Source organism: Saccopteryx bilineata, chromosome 3, assembly GCF_036850765.1.
Source record: "Saccopteryx bilineata isolate mSacBil1 chromosome 3, mSacBil1_pri_phased_curated, whole genome shotgun sequence".
NCBI lineage: Eukaryota > Metazoa > Chordata > Mammalia > Chiroptera > Emballonuridae > Saccopteryx > Saccopteryx bilineata.
Genome location: NC_089492.1, coordinates 297,684,976 through 297,704,682, shown reverse-complemented (window position 1 = coordinate 297,704,682; position 19,707 = coordinate 297,684,976). Strand labels below are relative to the sequence as shown.

At 41.6% G+C, this 19,707-nt stretch overlaps 1 pseudogene; it reads left to right on the top strand.

The window, feature by feature from the left end:
• The window catches only part of LOC136330136 (zinc finger protein ZFP2-like), a 91,264-nt pseudogene extending 71,871 nt beyond the window's left edge, over positions 1 to 19,393 (top strand).
• The last annotated feature ends 314 nt before the right edge of the window (positions 19,394 to 19,707 follow it).

The window sequence follows — 19,707 nt, the reverse complement described above, 5'->3', positions numbered from 1 at the left end:
CACACTGTCCATCACCGCCTGCTTCCTCTCTTCTTCCCCTCTATGCTGACAACTTCCTGCCACCTCAATTTATATGTAAAATCTTTGTTTAATGTGTAAATATGTCTGTTTCTAAGGCCTTAAACCAATAATTACCCACCTCTTAAATCAAGGCTTACTCATGCCCATGGACTCTCCCCGCAATACCCCCAACCTTCCTGTTCAAAAATCTTCAGGGGCTTATCGCCTCATACAAGACTTACACCTAATCCATGAGGTGGTAATTCTCCTCCATCCAGTAATCCCTAATCTCTATAAATTACTGTCATACATTCCCTCAAACACCACTCACTTCATAGTCCTAGACTTCAAGAATGCCTTCTTTAGCATTCCTCTACACCCTGACTCTTACTTTAGACTGACCCAACCACTAATGCAGCCCAGCAGCTGATATAAACTGTCTTATCCTAGGGGTTCAGAAACAGCCCACACCTGTTTGGGCAGGCACTAGCTCAGAATTTAACAGCATGCAATCTCAAAACTAGTACTCTCTTACAATATGTAGATAACCTACTCCTTTGCAACCCCTCCCTGCTGCCTCAAGGAGACACACCACCACCCTTCTTAACTTCCTTGCTATGAAGGGATATAGTGTCTTCTCTGCTAAGGCTTGACTTCACTCTTAATCCATAGTCTATCTGGGCATCGCCTTAACCCCCACCACCTGAGGTCTCACCCTAAATCGAACTCAGATCCTCTGCAGTCTCCAACCACCTACCACTGTAAATCAAATCCTTTCTTTGGTCTAATAGACTTCTTTAGACACTGAATTCCCAATTTCACTCTCTTAGTCAAGCCCCACAGTGAGATCTTCTAAACATGAGTTTTTAAGGTCTATAATGGCCAAGGGAGTAACAGAAAAGGCAAATAAGGCCCAAAAGAGGTCAGGAAATATCAGCTTTTGGCATATGCTCTTAAAGGCCCCAACACCCTAAAGGGCTTCCTGGAATTCCATCAGGGCCCTGCTTCAAGAGTGGAAAGGTCATTGAACTGAAAGCTGCCAGGTTACTTATCCTCTGTGCCCTTACCAAGAATTGAACCCAAGATTTCCACACATCATGCAGATGCTTTACTGCTGAGCCAACTGCCCAAGGCCTTAAACAAAGCTTACAATTCTTTGCCAAGTATGAGGCAGTCTTAACTTTTTAAAACTCTGATCCTAGAAGTTGTTACATTAAAAAAGATTCCATATCATTTTCCTTTTAAATATATTGTGTCAAGTTTAAATTCTGAGCCCTGCATCCCTTCTAGTGTCTATCATATGTTGAAACAGCAACTGGTATTTAGTAAATTATATTGGGCTATTTCATTGTGTACTTAGTAATGATGTCTGCTCTTAGCAGTCAGAGCCTTGTGTCTTGAGTTCATCAAATGTTCGACAGCTTTTTCCTTTTTTCTTGTGATTTGTTAAATTAGTAGTTGAAAGGGTGAAACTGTTCTCATAGTATCCAATAGTGTGAGTGTGCTGTGTCTGATAACTGTCAGCCAGTGATGCTAAAAACAGCTCTGTAGGAGCAGTGCAGGCATCACATGGACCTAGATAAAGATGCCATATCATGGGCCCCACTGCAGACCTGAAGAACCACCACTTAGAGTGGAGCCCTCATCCCCAAGGGATCTGCATTATTGAAGCTAAACCATTTCTCTCTGGGGTCCTATTAGATGGCTTGATTTTTTTTTTTTTGTATTTTTCTGAAGTTGGAAACGGGGAGGCAATCAGACAGACTCCCGCATGCGCCCGACCGGATCCACCCGGCATGCCCACCAGGGGGCGATGCTGTGCTCATCTGGGGCATTTCTTTGTTGCAACCAGAGCCATTCTAGTGCCTGAGGCAGAGGCCATAGTGCCATCCTCAGCGCCTGGGCCAACTTTGCTCCAATGGAGACTTGTCTGCGGGAGGGGAAGAGAGAGACAGAGAGGAAGGAGAGGGGTAGGGGTGGAGAAGCAGATGGGCGCCTCTCCTGTGTGCCCTGGCTGGGAATTGAACCCAGGACTCCCACACGCCAGGCCAACGCTCTACCAGTGAGCCAACTGGCCAGGGCAGATGGCTTGATTTTTAGGAAAAGATATCACCAGTGCCATCCCTCTCAAACTTGGAGAGCTGCTCTGGGTGGAGAAGCATATTTGTTCTATTTAGTTTTTAATTTTTTTAATTTAGAGAGTAGCAAGGGAGAAAGAAAGAAGGAAGGGAGGAGCAGGTTGATGAACTCCCACATGTGCCTTGATCAGGCAAGCCCGGGTTTTGAACCAGTGACCTCAGTATTGCAGATCTACACTTTATTCAATGAGCCACCGCAGGTGAGGTAGCATTGTTGTTATCATGAGCTGCTCCAGGTGATTGCAGGTTGAGCCCAGGGATTAGCAGGAAAGATCCTGGAATCATTTGCTTTCTGTTTTTGTTTTTCAACTATATATTTTATATAGAAGTCACAGAAGTATCCTGACCAGGTGGTGTCACAGTGGATAAAACATTGGACCGAGACACCGAGAACCCATGTTTGAAATCCTGAGGTCACCAGCTTGAGCGCTGGGTCACCAGCTTGGATGTGGGATCATAGACATGACCCCATGGTCCTCGCTTGAGCACAAAGATCACTGCCTTGAAGCCCAAGGTCACTGGCTTGAAGCCAGGGTCAGTGGTTTGAGCAAGGGGTCATTTGCTCTGAAGTAGCCCCCCCCCACCTTCTCCATCAAGACACATGTGAGAAAGCAATCATTGAACAGCCAAAGAGCCACAATGAAGAATTGATGCTTCTCATCTCTCTCCCTTCCTGTCTGTCTGTTCCTATTTGTCTCCCTCTCTGTCGCATTGAAAAAAATAAGTCACAGAAGTAGAAGTGGGCTCAGGGTACAGGTTTCAGAGGCAAAAGTGGAACCCTGGAATCTTAAGAGAGAGGCAGGCAAAAATGAATGAGGAGGCACAGACATGCTCCAGAGAGGAGAGTGCCCGGGATACATTAGTGAGTGTGCGGAGCAGGGATGGTCAGGGGAGGTGACAGGGTGTTGTGTTGGGTTTGGGCGTTCAGGAGAGCAGCACCCGTTCTCATTGCTGTGGGAATGTGTGGGTGTCTGAGGGAGGACAGACAGGTAAAAACAGGAAAAAAAATACCGTGTGGTCTCCCTGTAGGAGCACTTTTGTCTGACTCCAGTGAGGAAGGACAGGACAACGTGATCTTCTCAGCATTTCCAGGTCCTTCTGTCTGTGAGTGTGTTGGAAGTGGATAAAGGGGCTGTGTGGACACCTGTGGTGGCACATTCTCAAAATGCAGACCTGACTCCTCAACATACTGTCCCCTGAGAAAACAAGCAGGAGCAGGACCAGGACAGAATGGTTGCTTCTCAGGTAAGCGATGTGTCCTGGGCAGAGGCTGTGCTTGCTTTTCCTCTTAACTTCAGTAAATTTAGGACCTGCAACCTTTAGTTCTCTACTTCTGGTGTTCGTGCCTAGTGTAGTTGTTTCCATTTGCTTACTTTTTAAAATTTTATTTATTGATTTTAGATAGTAATGGGAAAGATGGTGGCAGAGAAAGCAGGGGTGGGGGTGTGGAGAAGTAGGTAGCATCAACTTGTAGAAGGGACTTCCCTTATGTGCCTTGACTGGGTCAGCCCTGGGTTTCAAATCAGCAACCTCAGCATTTCAGGTTGACTATTTATCTACTGTTCCACCACAGCCTCTTTCTCTTTTTCATTCTTTTTTTTAATGTTTATTTTATTGATTTTAGAGAGAGGAAACAGATCAACTTTCTCACCACTCTCTAAAATCAATAAAATAAACATTAAAAAGTATGTGCCCTGGCAGGGATTAAAGCAGGCACCTCTGCACTTCAAGATCTGGCCAGGCCCCAGGCTGTTTTATTTGTGAGGGTCAGCAGCTTATATATTTCCCTCTGTCCCAGAGCCTTCTGTGCCTTTTCTCCATCCAGACTCCCTAAAGGCATAAAAAAATCCCACAATCAATTAATTTCTCTATCTATAAAACTATTATTTACAAAATTTAATTTAACAGGATGACGTTGAAACATTGGTTTCAAGTAAACACCTCCACAGCATTTGAACTATTGATTATGTTCTATTCCCATCACCATGAGTTAAAATATTTTCTGTCACTTTATACTTGTTCTTCCTCTTTATAATCTTCCCCACACCCCTCCTCCTGGTAACCACTTTTATCTATCTGTGTCCATCAGTCTCAGTTTTACATCCCACCTATGTGTTAAAACAGTTCTTAGCTTTCACTGATACAGTTTTTCACTCAGGATCATGTTCTCAGGGTCCATCCATGTTGTCATAAGTGACACTATATCATCATTTCTTATGGCTAACTAGTAATCCATTGTACATCATCTTTATCCTATTCTCTACTGAAGGACACTTTGGTTGTTTCCATGTCTTGGCCACTTTGACTTACATGGTGATGGACATGGGGCTGCATGTGTCTTTATGTATGAATGTTTTTGAGTTTTTGGTGTAGTTATACAGTAGAGGGATTGCTGGGTCATGGTAGTTCTATTCTTAATGTTTTGAGTAGCCTCCATACTTTCTTCCACAATGGCTGTACCAGTTTACATTTTTATCAGCAGTGAATGAGGGTTCATATTTCTCTACAGCATCTCCAATACTTGTTATTACCTATTTTGTTGACAGTAGCAAATCTAACAGGTGTGAGGTGGTATGTCATTGTAGGTTTTTTCTTTGTTTGTTTGTTTTTTGTGACAGAGACCAAGAGAATCAGAGAGAGGGACAAACAGACAGAAAGGAAGAGAGATGAGAAACATCAATTCTTCATTGCAGCACCTTAGCTGTTCATTGGTTGCTTTCTCTTACATGCCCTGACCGGGAGCTACAGCAGACTGAGTGACCCCTTGCTCAAGCCAGTGACCTTAGGCTCAAGCCAGTGAGCCTTGCTCAAACCTGATGAGCCTGCGCTCAAGTTGGCAACCCTGGGGTCTTGAACCTGGGTTTTCTGGCATCCCAGTCCAATGCTCCATCAACTGTGCCACCGCCTGGTCAGGCCATTGTAGTTTTTTTATTGTTTTAAAATTTTTCCCCCCTTTTTTTCTTTCAGATTTTTAGGTATTTATTTTAGAGAGGGGAAAGAGAGAGAGAAGGGTCAAGGAGCAGGAAGCATCAACTGCCATATGTGCCTTGACCAGGCAATCTAGGTTTTGAACCGGCGACCTCAGCATTCCAGGTTGATGCTTTATCTATTGAGCTGCCATAGGCAGGCTGTCATTGTAGTTTCGATTTGCATTTCTCAAGTACCTAGTGAAGATGAGGATCTTTTCATATATCTGTTGGCCGTTTGTATGTCTTTTTAGGAGGAGTGTATATTCAGGTCCTCTTCCTATTTTTTAATTGTATTGCTTGCTTTTTTGTTTCTGAGCTTTGTGAGGTCTTTATTTATTTTAGATATTAACCCCTACTAGGATCTGTTTTTTGCAAGTATCTCCCATTTAGTTGGCTGCCTTTTTGTTTTGTTTTCAGTTTCTTTTGCTGTGTACCAGCTTATTAGTTTGATACAGTCTTATTTATTTTTGCCTTCACTTCCCTTGCCATTGGGGTCAAAATAATAAATTGCTCTGTATGGTCAAGGTCTCTGAGTTTAGTACCTATGTTTGTTCTATGTAATTTACTGTTTCAACTCTTATATTTAGCTCGTTGATCTATTTTGAATTACTTTATGTGCAGGGGGACAAGAAAGTTTCAATCTATTGCATGTGGCTTTTCAGTTTTCCCAGCAGCATTTATTGAAAAGTTTTCCTTTTCTCCATTGTGTGTTTTTGGCTCCTTTAATGAAGATAATTTTTCCATATGTGTGTGTGTGTGTGTGTGTGTGTGTGTATGGTTTTATTTTTCCATATATCATATATATGGAAAAAAATTTATACATATACAGTGTGTCCCTAAAGCATAAAGTCATGGTGCACTTTTGACCGGTCACAGGAAAGCAACAAAAGACAATAGAAATGTGAAATCTGCACCAAATAAAAGGAAAACTCTCCCAGTTTCAGACCTATTCAGTGCAGTTTGATGTGGGCTCACACACAGTTTTAGGGCTCCTTAGGTAGCTATCCTGTATAGCCTCTACAGACTCGTCACTGACTGATGGCCTACTGGAACGGGGTTTCTCCACCAAACTGCCGGTTTCGTTCAACTGCTTATCCTACCAAGTAATGCTATTCCTAGGTGGTGGTGCTTCGTTATAAACGCACCGATATTCACGTTACACTTTGGTCACGGATTTGAATTTAGCAAGCCACAGAACACACTGAACTTTCCTCTGTACCGTCCACATCTCGACTGGTATGGCTGTGGGCTGCTCCATTGTATACACGCTGTTATGTCATCATCTGCGCATGCGCACATGCTGCCACATCATCCTACAGAAACTGGAAGGGTTTTCCTTTTATTTGGTGCAGATTTCACATTTCTATTGTCTTTTGTTGCTATCCTGTTACTGGTCAAAAGTGTACCATGACTTTACAGACACACTGTGTATATATATATATGGTTTTATTTCTTGGCTCACGATTCTTTTCCATTGGGCTGTGAGTATATTTTTCTACCTGTACTATCTGTTTTGATTATCATGGCTTGGTAGTATAATTTGAAGTCAAGTATTGTAATATGTCTGGCTTAGTTCTTTTTTTCCTCAGGATTGCTTTTGTTATTCGGGTTTATTTTAAGGGTACGTTCTAACTTGGTGATTTTGTTTCATTTAAAAAATGAATTGAGTATATTAATGAGGACTGCACAAAATTTGTATATTGTCAGATCGGGACAGTCAGGAAGGGAGAGAGATAAGAAGCATGAATTTTTTGTTGAGGCTCCTTAGTTGTTCATGATTGTTTTCTTATAAGTGCATTGACCAGGGGGGCTAGAGCAGAGCGAGTGACCCCTTGCTAAAGCCAGCAAACTTTGGGTTTAATGCAGTGACTGTGGGATCATGTCAAGTAACTAACATGAGAACGTAACCCTGCACTCTAGCTTGTCAGCTCCTGATCAAGTTGGATAAGCCCACGCTGAAGCCAGTAACCTCAGGGATTTGAACCTGTATGCTCTGCATCCCAGTCCAACCCTCTATCCAGTGTGCCACCCCTGTCGGGCTTTTGGGAGGTTTCTGATAGTTGTTTATATTTCCTTCCACTTTATGGGTCTATTTAGGTTTTCTTTTTTTTTTTTTTTGTATTTTTCTGAAGCTAGGAACTGGGAGAGACAGTTAGACAGACTCCCGCATGCGCCCGACCGGGATCCACCCGGCACACCCATCAGGGGGCAACGCTCTGCCCACCAGGGGACGATGCTCTGCCCCTCCGGGGTGTCGCTCTGTCGTGACCAGAGCCACTCTAGCGCTTGGGGCAGAGGCCAAGGAGCCATCCCCAGCGCCCGGGCCATCTTTGCTCCAATGGAGCCTCGGCTGCGGGAGGGGAAGAGAGAGACAGAGAGGAAGGGGGGGGTGGAGAAGCAGATGGGCGCTTCTCCTATGTCCCCTGGCCGGGAATTGAATCCGGGACCTCTGCACACCAGGCCGACGCTCTACCACTGAGCCAACTGGCCAGGGCCTATTTAGGTTTTCTACTTGTGACTGAGGCTAGGAAGATTGTACAGTTATAGGAATTTATCCATTTCATCTAGCTTGTTGAATTTGATGGCATAAAGTTTTTCATAGTATTATACTATGATATTTTGTATATCTGTGATTTCTGTGGTAATTTTTCATCTTTCATTTTAGATTTGTTTAATATGAGTCATTTCTCTTTTTACCTTCATGAGTCTAGCCAGTGGTTTCTCAATTATATTGATCTTTTATAAACTGAGCTGTTGGTTGCATTTATTTTTTTTAATACTTTTTCTGTTCTATATATATTTAAATCTTTGAAGTGAACAATGTGGCATTTTCTGTTTCATGCATCACTATGATGTTTCCTTTTTTTCTTTTATTTTTTTACAGAGAGAGAGAGAGAGTCAGAGAGAGGAATATATAAGGACAGACAGACAGGAACAGAGAGAGATGAGAAGCATCAATCATTAGTTTTTCATTGCAACACCTTAGTTGTTCATTGATTGCTTTCTCATATGTGCCTTGACCAGGGCTACAGCAGACCAAGTAACCCCTTGCTTGAGCCAGCAACCTTGGGTCCAAGCTGGTGAGCTTTGCTCAAACCAGATGAGCCTGCACTCAAGCTGGTGACCTTCAGGTCTCGAACCTGGGTCCCCCTCATCCCAGTCCAATGCTCTATCTACTGCGCCACCGCCTGGTCAAGCTCTGTTCTATATTTCTTTTAGTTATGCTTTAATTGATACTAATTTACTTCTTCCGCTGACTTTTGGTTTTCTTTTACTCTGCTTTTTCTAGTTACTTAAGGTGTCATGTTAGGTTGTCTACTTGGGATCTTTTATGTTTCTTCATATAAGCCTGTAATAATACAAACGTTCCTGTTACATATACTTTATTATTTGTTTTGTGACAGAGACAGAGAGAGAGAGAGAGAGAGAGAAAGAGAGAAGGATAGATAGGGACAGACAGAAAGGGAAAGAGGTGAGATGCATCAATTCTTTGTTGCGACATCTTAGTTGTTCATTGGTTGCTTTTTCATATGTTCCTTGACTGGGGAGCTACAACAGAACAAGTGACCCCTTGCCCAAGCCAGTGACCTGGGGTTCAAGCTGGTATCCATGCTCATACCAGATGACCTTGTGCTCAAGCCAGCAACCTTGGGGTTTTGAACATGGGTCCTCTGAGTTCCAGTCTGACACTCTATTCACTGTGTCACCACATGGTCAGATCTCTTACTGCTACTTTTGCAGCATCCCTTAAATTTTCATATGTGAAACTGTCACTTTCTTTTGTCTGTATGTTCCTTTTGTGTGTGTGTGTCAGAGACAGGGTCAGGTAGGGATAGACAGACAGGAAGGGAGAGAGATGAGAAGCATCAATTCTTTGTTGCGTCATTTTAGTTGTTCATTCATTGCTTTCTTACATGTTCCTTGCTCGGTGGGCTACAGCAGAGCGAGTGACCCCTTACTGAAGCCAGCGACCTTGGGGTTTTGAACCTGGATCCTCCATGTCCTAGTCCAATGTTCTATCCACTGTACCACATCATGGTCAGTGTGTATATACCTTTTGATTCTGCTTTTATTTTTTCTTTGACCTAGTCATTTTTAAAAAGTATGTTATTTAATTTCTGCATTTTTGTAGGTTTTTATTCTCTTTTTGCAGGTGAATTCTAATTTCCTTTTTAAAAAAATTTACTTTTAGAGGAGAGATAGAGAAGGAAGAAAGGAGCAGGAAGCATCAACTGCCTTATATGCCTTGACTAGCCAAGCGTAGTGTTTTCAACTGGCAAAATCAGCATTCCTGGTTGATGTTTTATCCACTGTGCTACCAGAGGTCAGGCTGAATTCTAATTTTAAAGTCTTATGGTTAGAGTATATGCTTGGTATAATTTCAATCTTGAATATTCTGATATCAGTTTGAGGCCCAACATATGATCTATTCTTGAGAACATTATATACACACTAGAGAAGAACATATCATCTGATATTCTTGGAATAAATATCCTGTAAATGTTTAATATCTCCATTTGGTCCAGTGTGTCTTTTGAGGTCAATATTTCTTTCTTGATTTTCTGTTTGGATGATCTATCAAAAGGTGTCATTGGTGTGTTGAGAACTCCAAGTATGTCTGTGTTTTTGTCTGCTATTTTTAGATCTGTCAGTAGATGTCTTATATATTCTAGTGCTTTCTGATTTGATGCATGTATGTAATTGTTATGTCTTCTTGATTATATGTCCCCTGAATCATTATGAAAGGTCCATCTGTGTGTATGGTTACCTTTGTTGACTTGAAGTCAGCATTGTTAGATATGAGTATGGCTACACCTCTTTTTGTTTGTTTTTTATGTGTTTTTCTAGGTGATAATAAGAAGGGAGAGAGACAGACTCCAGCATGTGCATGACTGGGATTCACTTGGCAGTTCATTAAGAGATGATGCTTTGCTCATCTAGGGCCTTTGTTCCATTGTAACTGGAGCCATTTTAGCACCTGAGGCAAGGGCATGCAGCCGTCCTCAGTGCCCAGGCCATCTTGATTGAATGGAGCCTTGACTGTGGGAGGGGTAGAAAGAGAGGGGGAGAGGTGTAGGGGTGGAGAATCAGATGGTCACTTTTCCTGGGTGTAGGTCTGTTTGGGTTGAGGTAACTTGGCATTGTGTTTGCCTCTTAGATTTGAGGCCCTAACTCTTTTCATAGGCTTGGAAAATTCTCATTTATTATTTGTTTGAATAGGCTCTCCATCCCCTTCTACCTCTCTTCCTCTCCTGATATGCACATTATATTATATTCCTTTTTCTTTTCTTTTTTATTTTTGTTACATACAGAGAGGGGGGGACAGGTAGACAGGAAGGGAGAGAGATGAGAAGCATCAATTCTCTGTTGTAGTTCCTTAGTTGTTTATTCATTGCTTTCTCATATGTTCCTTGATGGGGAGCTACAGAAGTGCAAGTGACCCCTTCTCAAATCAGTGATTTTTGGGCTCAAGCCAAGTGGATAAGGTGTCATGTTTATGATCCCATCAATGCACACTCCAGCAAAAACCCATCTCAAGCTGTCTACTGCAGGGTTTCAATCCTGGGTCCTCTCCATCCCAGTCCAAGTCTCTATCCAATGCTCCACCACTTGGTTACACCTTATATTGGTCTGATAGAGGTTGCCAGTTTTTGTGGTGCTCTCTCATTCTTTACTATTTGTGAGTTTGTTTTGTCTTCTCTCTTTAGCATCTCTGGTTGCCTATTTTCGGTGTTACAGATTCTTTTTTTTTTTGTCTGGCCTGTTTTATTAGCTATACTGTCTAACTCATTTTTCAGTTCATGCATTGAGTTCTTCATCTGTGGTTCATTTTGAAAGTTTAAATCTCCTTAGTGAGGTACTGTAGTTTTCATTAATTTGTTTCTCATCTTAATAAGTAGCCTATCAGTGTTTCCTCGCAACTTATTATTTTCATAACTTCAGTTTTAAATTCTCTTTTATGTTCAAGGTTTCCATGTGGTTGAGATTTCTTTATGGAGATATTTTATCTATATGAATCACATCTCTTTCTTGTGTATCCATGGTATTTGATTTCTTCTGCCTTGATGGCATTTGAGAGTGGTATTGTTAAGAACTCTAAGAAGAAACATCAACATATGAAAAATAAAAACAAAAAATGTCAGGAATAATATAAAAATTTTATGCATAATGATAAGTAAAGTGAAAAACTACAGAAAAATAGGAAAAATATAAAAAACGAAAGAAACATAAAAATGAAAGATAATAAGATTCAAATTAAAAAATGAAGGAAAAAGAAAAATGAAAGTAAATAAAGTAAGGAAAAGAAATAATAGGAAATGATTTTTTCAGGTTTGTGAGGTTACTATTCAATATTTCTTTACAGTAAGTGTTGCAGTCCTGCAAGTTTTAGCTCTGAGATTTTAGGAAAGAACTTCACTGCGACATTCCTGATGCAGGCCAGGTCGCAGACATTGGTGGATGTGGCATGTAGTGAGGGTTTTATGGCTTCAGCTTTATGGCTTTACAGCTCTGTGGCTTTAAGATTTTAGCAGTGGAAATTCAGTCTCTGGGTGCTACTCCCCACGACTCAAGAACCAGGGAAAATGATGTACAGTAGCTCTATTTCTCAAGGGAGAGAATGGCTCTGGAGAGCTAGCTGTGGAGTCTGCCACTGCCACTCTTCCTACCCGCGAGGTGAGTGAGTTGGCATCTGGGAGGGTGGGACACTGCACTTTGTCTCGGTGCAGAGAGTGGGCTGCAGGCAGACCACAGGAAGTGTGGCTGGGACCCTGAGCTCAGCCCACACCCTCTCCTCCCTTTAAACACCTCATTCTCTGCTTCTGAGCCTCTGTGCCTCTGCGCCTCTCCCATCTGAAGGAGGTTCAGGCACTGTGGACTTTATTCTTCATTTCATGGTAAACAAGACCCAGGCAGCATGGCCCTTCCTCCTTCCCACAGTGCAGCAAAGAAAAAGAAAGAAAAACCTGGTCAGGCCAGTTTCTCTCCTCTTCAGACCTGACCGTGAGTGCATTTTATCTTCCACCTCCCTTTACATTACACCACACCTTCAGTCCATTCAGTGTTGGGATATTTCAGGTGCTCTGTGAGCCCCGTTGGGGTTACTTCACTGTGTTGTAATTGTTCAATTTGTTGAAATTTCAAAGGGAGATCAGAGGTATGTCTCATCCCACCATTACTCTGTAATCATTTTTAAATACTAGAAATATCTCCTTTCTGACATCAACCTGGGAGGGCAACTGTGTCCAACATTCTTATGAGGATGGGTCAGAGGCTCGGGCATCAATAAGAAGGGAAAATAGGCTGTAGTTTCATGTGCCTGCAATGTCAGCTCTGTGGGACAGGATTAAGGAAATGCACCTTTTACGGGCCAGAAAAACTGAGGAAGTTCTGACAGAGAAGAGCAGCTAGAAGATACCTGCTCACCAGACTGCTAAAAAAGTCTTGTAATTTTAAGAGGATGTTAAAGAACAGAACATGGAGGGTACATGTTGATGGACATTTTCAAAAATTATTATTTTTATGACCATTTTCAGATAGTTTCCTTTTTCATATTATGTACCTGCAATGTCGAAACAAAGCTTTCTACAAATGCATATGAAAATTTTCAGTGAGGCCTGACCTGTGGTGGCGCAGTGGATAAAGCATCAAACTGGAATGCTGAGGTCACTGGTTGAAAACCCTGCACTTGTCTGTTCATGGCGTATATAGGAGTTGATGCTTCATGCTCCTCCCCCCTTTCTCTCTCTCTCTCTCTCTTCTTCTCTCTCTCTCTTTCTCACTCTCTCTCTTATCTAAAATTAATAAAGAAAAATAAAAAAAATTTTTCAAAGGAATTAGAGTAAAAAAAATCAATTGCTTTAAATTCTTTTCTATTATTGTAGATGGTTTTCTTGCTACTGTTTTTATTAAAAATGAGTATCACCTGACCTAGTGTTGGCTCAGTGGATAGAGGATTGGTTTGGGACACAGAGGACCCAGGATCAAAACCCCGAGGTCACCAGCTTGAGCATGGGCTCATAGACATGATCCCATGGTCTCTTGCTTAAACACAAAGTTCTCTGGTTTGAATCCCAAGGTTGCTGCATTGCCATAAGGGGTAAGCAGGGGTGTCAGTAGATGTTCTGTAGTTTCCCCCACCCTCATCAGCTCACATATGGAAAAGCAATCAATGAACAACTAAGGAGACACAACTAGGAACTGATGTTTCTCACCTCTATCTTTTCCTGATTGTCCCTCTCCCTGTCTCTCTCTGTCACAAAAAAAGCATAAATTCCAGTATGTGCCTTAAATAGGAAAGCCCAGGGGTTTGAACAGGCAACCTCAGTGTTCCAGCTTGACTCTTTTTCCTCTGCACCACCACAGGTCAGGCTCTATCACTTATAAATTGTACCTAGTTCTCCTGTTATGTCTGTGTGCCTAACATGTTAACATTATTTGAGCTATATTTTTTTCTTAAGGAATATTTTTTATCAGTTATAGAAACATTTATAGATGTTTATGAGGTTTCTTATGACTACTGGCTAGTGTTTGTATTTTTTTTTTGTGAAAAATTGTAGATTATTTTTGAAGTAAAATTCAAGGTCTACCCTTCACTGAATGTTTGCTTTACAGAAGTCACACAGTAAACTATATTTTGTTCTAAGATTATTATCTCTAGTAAATTTATGGTTGCTATGCATCATATTCCTTGAGAACAAGAAATTCCATTAAAATTTTAGCTCAAAGTCATGGAAGCATTTTCCCTTGTGTTTTCTTTGTCTGTGCTATTCAGGTTTATGGCACGTGGACTGGGGACATTGGTGTCTCTGGTAAAATGAGAGCTTGTTAGAGGTGTGGAAACACAGGCCCCACCCCAGAACTCCTGAGTGAGAATCAGCATTTTTAAAAAACAGCAGTTCACTGTTGTGCACGTCAGAATTGAAGAAGTACTTACACTTCCAACTTACGACTTTTCCACCTGACAAATATACACAAGTGATCATGAGCTATACAAATACAGCACTGACAAATCCACAACTGTGTTGATACCTTAATTCTATTGATAAATTTTAGAGAGAGAGGAGAAATCCAGACTTACTGTTTCACTTATTTATTAATTAATTGGTTGATATCTTGTATGTGCCTTGACCAGGAATTGAACCTGCCACATTGCTAAATCAAGAGAATGCTCTATCCACGTAACCTACCAGGTCACAGTGATGCTTTAATTTTAAAATTCATCTTTTTGGAAAGTCAAGTCAGTATACTGCATTTATGGACATGTGTAATCCTAGTTCCTCTATGTTAGAAAATATTACAGTGTGAAAGATTAAAAAAACAAGACAACAAATTTTTTTGTGTGGAAAGTTTATTGCTGTCTCATCAGGTAAAGGTAGTAGCACAGTAGATAAGGCTCTAACCTGAGAAACTGAAGATCCAGCTTCAAAGCTCTGATGTCAATTACTTCAACCCGGGGTCTCTGGCTTGAGCATGGGGTTATAGACAGTGCCCCGTGGTTGCTGGCATGAGTACAAAGGTTTCTGTCTTGGACAATGGGTCACTGGCTCAGATAGAGGCACCTGGTCTCCCTAGGTGACGATGAGTTTCTTCCTGAGTTATTCTCTCCTTGCAGCTTTTTGTTTCCTTCAATAGGAGGAACATCACGTGAGAGCTTCTTTCTTGTAGGGTAGATTTTAGAGTTTTGTCATCAGGGACCAAATATCAGGGTTTGGTAGTGTAGAAACAAAGGCTTCATGATGCACATTAATTAGAACTCAGTGTGTGAAAACTTACATGATTCTAGAATGTTTCAGGTGTTTTCAGAAAACAGTATTTTGGAAAGTTATTTTCTAGAATTTTGCAATATTGTGTACCATATTTTCTCACATGGGCACAAAATGAATTAGGAATTGGAGCTGTGAAGGAAAATGACAGTATCCTTCCACCCAGGTAGGTGGGATGAGGAAGCAGATGAGGCAGGTAAGAGATCTAAAGATCACGGAAGTAGCCAGACTTTCAGCATGGTTTGGGAAGCTGCTGCAGTGGAAAGGGCTGTGAGAAGCCCAGGTTTATTCTAGTTGCTGTCATAGAGGGAAAGCTGGTCTCCAATGTGTCCTGTGTTCTGGCATCCTCTCAGGACTCTGCTTTTGATCTAGTGACCTCCATCGTCACATTAGCAATGGGGGCCAAGTCTTCCTCTTGGACTGAGAGCTGCCATGATGACTCCTCTTCCATAGATTTGGGCACCACAGAAAATGTTTGCACGATCCTGAGGAATTACATGATAAACTGTTTTTTCTCATTTGGACTGTTTTGTTTTAATGACAGACACATAGACAGGGACAAAGAGACATGAAGGGAAAGGGATAAGAATCATCAATTCTTGGTTGTGGCACCTTACTTGTTCATTGGTTGCTTTCTTTTATGTGCCTTGATGGGGGGCTAGGGCAGAGACAGTAATCCCTTGCTCATGCCAGCAACCATGGGGTCATGTCCATGATCTTATCCTCAAACCAGCAATTCCATACTGAAGCTTGTGAGCCCATGCTCAAGCCATAACCTTGGGGTGTTGAACATAGGTCCTCTCTGTCCCCATTTGACATCTCTCCACTACACCACTGCCTGATCAGCCCAGATTTATGATTTCTAATCCTATGCATGTTTCACACAAGACTGTACAGAGTGGAGACTCAATGATTTTATCACAACACAAAGCATTTCCCCAAAGTGTGAAGATCTGCTTCTGTTTTAATTCAAAATGTTATTTTGCTTAGTATGAATTATTGTTTCAAAATCCTGGTCTGGCCCCTAGCACTTTGTCTCAGTGGGAGAGTGTCAGCTTGGCCTATAGATGTCCTGGGATGGATTCCACTCAGGGCATACAGGGGAAGTGACCATCTGCTTCTCCACTCTTCACTCTTCTGTCTCCTTTTCTTTCTTTCACACACTCTCTCTTTTTTGCTGGAGCCATGTCTAGTTTGGTTCCAGTGTATTATCCTTGGCTCTGAGGATGGCTGTGTGCTGTCTCTGCCTCCAACACTAAAAGTAGCTCAACTGGGACCATGGCCCCAGGTGGATAAAACAACAACCCCAGATGGGATTTTTTTAGGTGGATTCCATCAAAGTGCATGTATGAGTCTGTCCATCTCCTCTCCTTAACTTGAAAAAGAAGAAAAATATTTCTAGTCTGTATTTTTTAATTGTCCACATAAGAGTAATTTTATACCTTTATGTATTTCATAGAGTCCTTCAGTAGTTACTGCCATAGGTGACTTTAGATTATTGCATAGCTTGTAGGAAAGTGTCCACTGTTATCTGCTTTCATCATCACTGTCATTCTGTAATTTTTTCTTGTGCAGTTGAGAGCTGCCCGAGACTGTGACTTTTTCTGTTTTCACTTTTTGATGAGATTTTTGTCATATTTGTGCTTTTGGATTCACAAGTCCTGGTACAACATGCAGAATCGTTCTCATTTGGTAAGAAGTGTGATACAGCATTATTGGGCACTTCATATTTAAGAACTGCTTTGCTCCTTTTTTAAAAAAATTTTATTTATTCACTTTAGAGAGGAGAGAGAGAGAGGGAGAGAGAAAGAGAGAGAGAGAGAGAGGAGAGAGAGATGGGGGAGGAGCTGGAAGTATCAACTCCCATATGTGCCTTGACCAGGCAAGCTCAGGGTTTCGAACCGGCGACCTCAGCATTTCCAGGTTGATCCTTTATCCACTGGCCCACCACAGGCCAGGCCTGCTTTGCTCCTTAATTCAAGTTTATTTTAGGCAAAAGCAATGATGAAGTTTTTCATTTGCTTTCTTAGTATGTTTCCTTCTTATGTACTTAATCTGAAATGTTTAAAGACTTGAGTAGTCTCTCCATATTTCAGAATTTTGTAATGCTTTTTTATTTAGAAATGAAGGTTATTTTTTAGGTGGATTACAGCTTACACACTTACATAAGTGTAGTTGAAATACAGCAAACCAGAAAAACTTGCTCATGCCACTTAAATATCTTCATTACAATTATACTTGATATTATTTTTGAATGACTTGAATGCATTGTCTAAGAACTTTTTCTGCTGTATAATGTTATGATGGAAATTTTTGCTGTTTGAGGGTACACTCAGTTATAAATTATAGTTAATAAGAATTTTTGATCAGTGAAACTTTTATTTACTTTTCAAAATTCTGCAGATTAATTTTCTGTTCTTGGTTTGCATTTTATTTTTCATTCAGTATTATTTTAAACTCCATTCAGATGTACATGATAGTGGTTAAACCTTCATGTACTTTCTAAAAACTAGAAGTATTTTTGTGATATTTTCAGGACCCGGCATAGTTAACACAGTATTACTTAATATAGTCCTCATGGTACACTTTACATCCCACGATTGTTCTGTAACTACCAATGTGTTCTTCTGAAGTGTTTCAACTTTTTGTTCCAGTCTTTCATCTCCCCAGCCCTCTGGCAGCCATTACTCTGTTCACTGTACCTGTGAGTCTCTTTCTGCCTTTATATGATCCTCAACTCTTACTGACCATCACACAATTCATACTAGAGAGAGGTCTCACAAATGTTTAGAATGTGGCAAAACCTTTATCTGGAAATTACACCTTATTGTACATCAAAGAATTCACACGGGAGAGAAACCATACAATTGCAGACAATGTAGAAAACCATTTATCGATTCCTCTACTCTTATTGTATATCATAGAACTCACACAGGAGAAAAACCATACAAATGTAGACAATGTGGCAAAGCCTTTAGCCGCTCCTCAGCTTTTACTAAACATCAAAGAAAGCACACAGAAGAGAAACCATACAAATGTACAGAATGTGTCAAAACCTTTATTAATTCCTCAGCTTTTAGTATGCATCAAAAAAATCACACAAGCCTGGCCGGTTGGCTCAGTGGTAGAGCATCGGCCTGGCATGCGGGGGACCTGGGTTCGATTCCCGGCCAGGGCACATAGAAGCGCCCATTTGCTTCTCCACCCCCCCTCCTTCCTCTCTGTCTCTCTCTTCCCCTCCCGCAGCCAAGGCTCCATTGGAGCAAAGATGGCCTGGGCGCTGGGGATGGCTCCTTGGCCTCTTCCCCAGGCGCTAGAGTGGCTCTGGTCATGGCAGAGCGATGCCCCGGAGGGGCAGAGCGTTGCCCCTGGTGGGCGTGCCGGGTGGATCCCGATCGGGTGCATGCGGGAGTCTGTCTGACTGTCTCTTTCCATTTCCAGCTTCAGAAAAATACAAAAAAAAAATCACACAAGAGAAAAACCACACAAATGTAAAGAATGTGGCAGTCTTTAGCAATTCTTCAGCTCTTACTAAGCATCAGAAAATTCATACTGGAGATGGGTCTCACAGATGTTTAGATTGTGGCAGAAATTTCTCCTGAACTCAAACCTTCCTGTACATCAAAGAATTCACACAGGAGAGAAACCATAGAATTTCAAGCAATGTGTCAAGGCTTTAACCATTTCTCATCTCTTGCTAAGCATGGAAACACACAGGAGAGAAACGATACAAATGTAAAGAATGCGGCAATGTTTTTAGCCATTCCTCAGCTCTTGCTAAACGTAGGAAAATTCATATTGAAGAAAGGTCTCATAAATGTTTAGAATGTGGCAAAACCATAAGCCAGAAATTACACTTTATTGTACATCAAAGAAGTCACACGGGAACTATACAAATGCAGACAATGTGGCATTGCCTTTTAAAACTCATCAGCTCTTAATAACCATCAGAAAATTTATCCTGGAGAGAGGTCTTGTCAGGCTGTTTGTAAAATCTGTATTTTCTGGTTTTGCTCACTTTTATTGTTAAAAATGGTGCTGGTCACGTGAATGGCCATCGCCCAGGTGATAGAGCTAATTACCTTCATGCTTGGGAAGGTGTTCGGTTATGCTAATGTGTCCTGGAGGAGGGATAGTTGCACCAAAAAGTTTTAAAAGGAGGGTTTAGGAGGCCTTTTTAGAGGAGACCACATTGTTGCAGGGCAGAGAGGCCACGTGGAGTTTGGAGAGATGGAGGTCTGCTGATGGGGATTAGAAGTGAGGGGCTTTGTTTCTGATATGTGTATTCCAAACTGCCCTCTTGATGTTCCGCTTGTCTGTCAGACCTCACCCTTACTGGACTATTGCCCCTGAGACAGAGGAATTCCAAAAAGCCCCAAGGAGGGGCTCCGGACATACTAGGACTTTTGATTCAACACCCACAAACTTGAAATTCTTCTTATAATTTGTCCCCCTAGCTTGTACTGGTCCTCTTCCCCTGGAGGAGTGTCCCGGCAGGTCTTTATCCTCTAATAAAGCCTGAACACCTGGTGATCGAGTGCCATCTCATTCTTACAGTTTCTAGGAAAACTCGGATGTGTCAGTAGTTTTGTGAGTGCCGAATGAGTGGGTTCTGGAGCCTGTGTGCTTGTTTTTACTCGCTGGCTGAGTGCGAGGCTAGAAATAAAGAAAATGGCCCACCAGTTCTTTGTTTCGTTGTTTCATTACAATCTATCTGCATCTAATGTGAACCTGCACGGGCCTGGTGGTGGCTGTGATGCCCACAACTACTGGACTTACAGGTCTCATAAATGTTTAGAACATGGCAAAGCCTTTATTTGAAAGTCAGTTAATTAT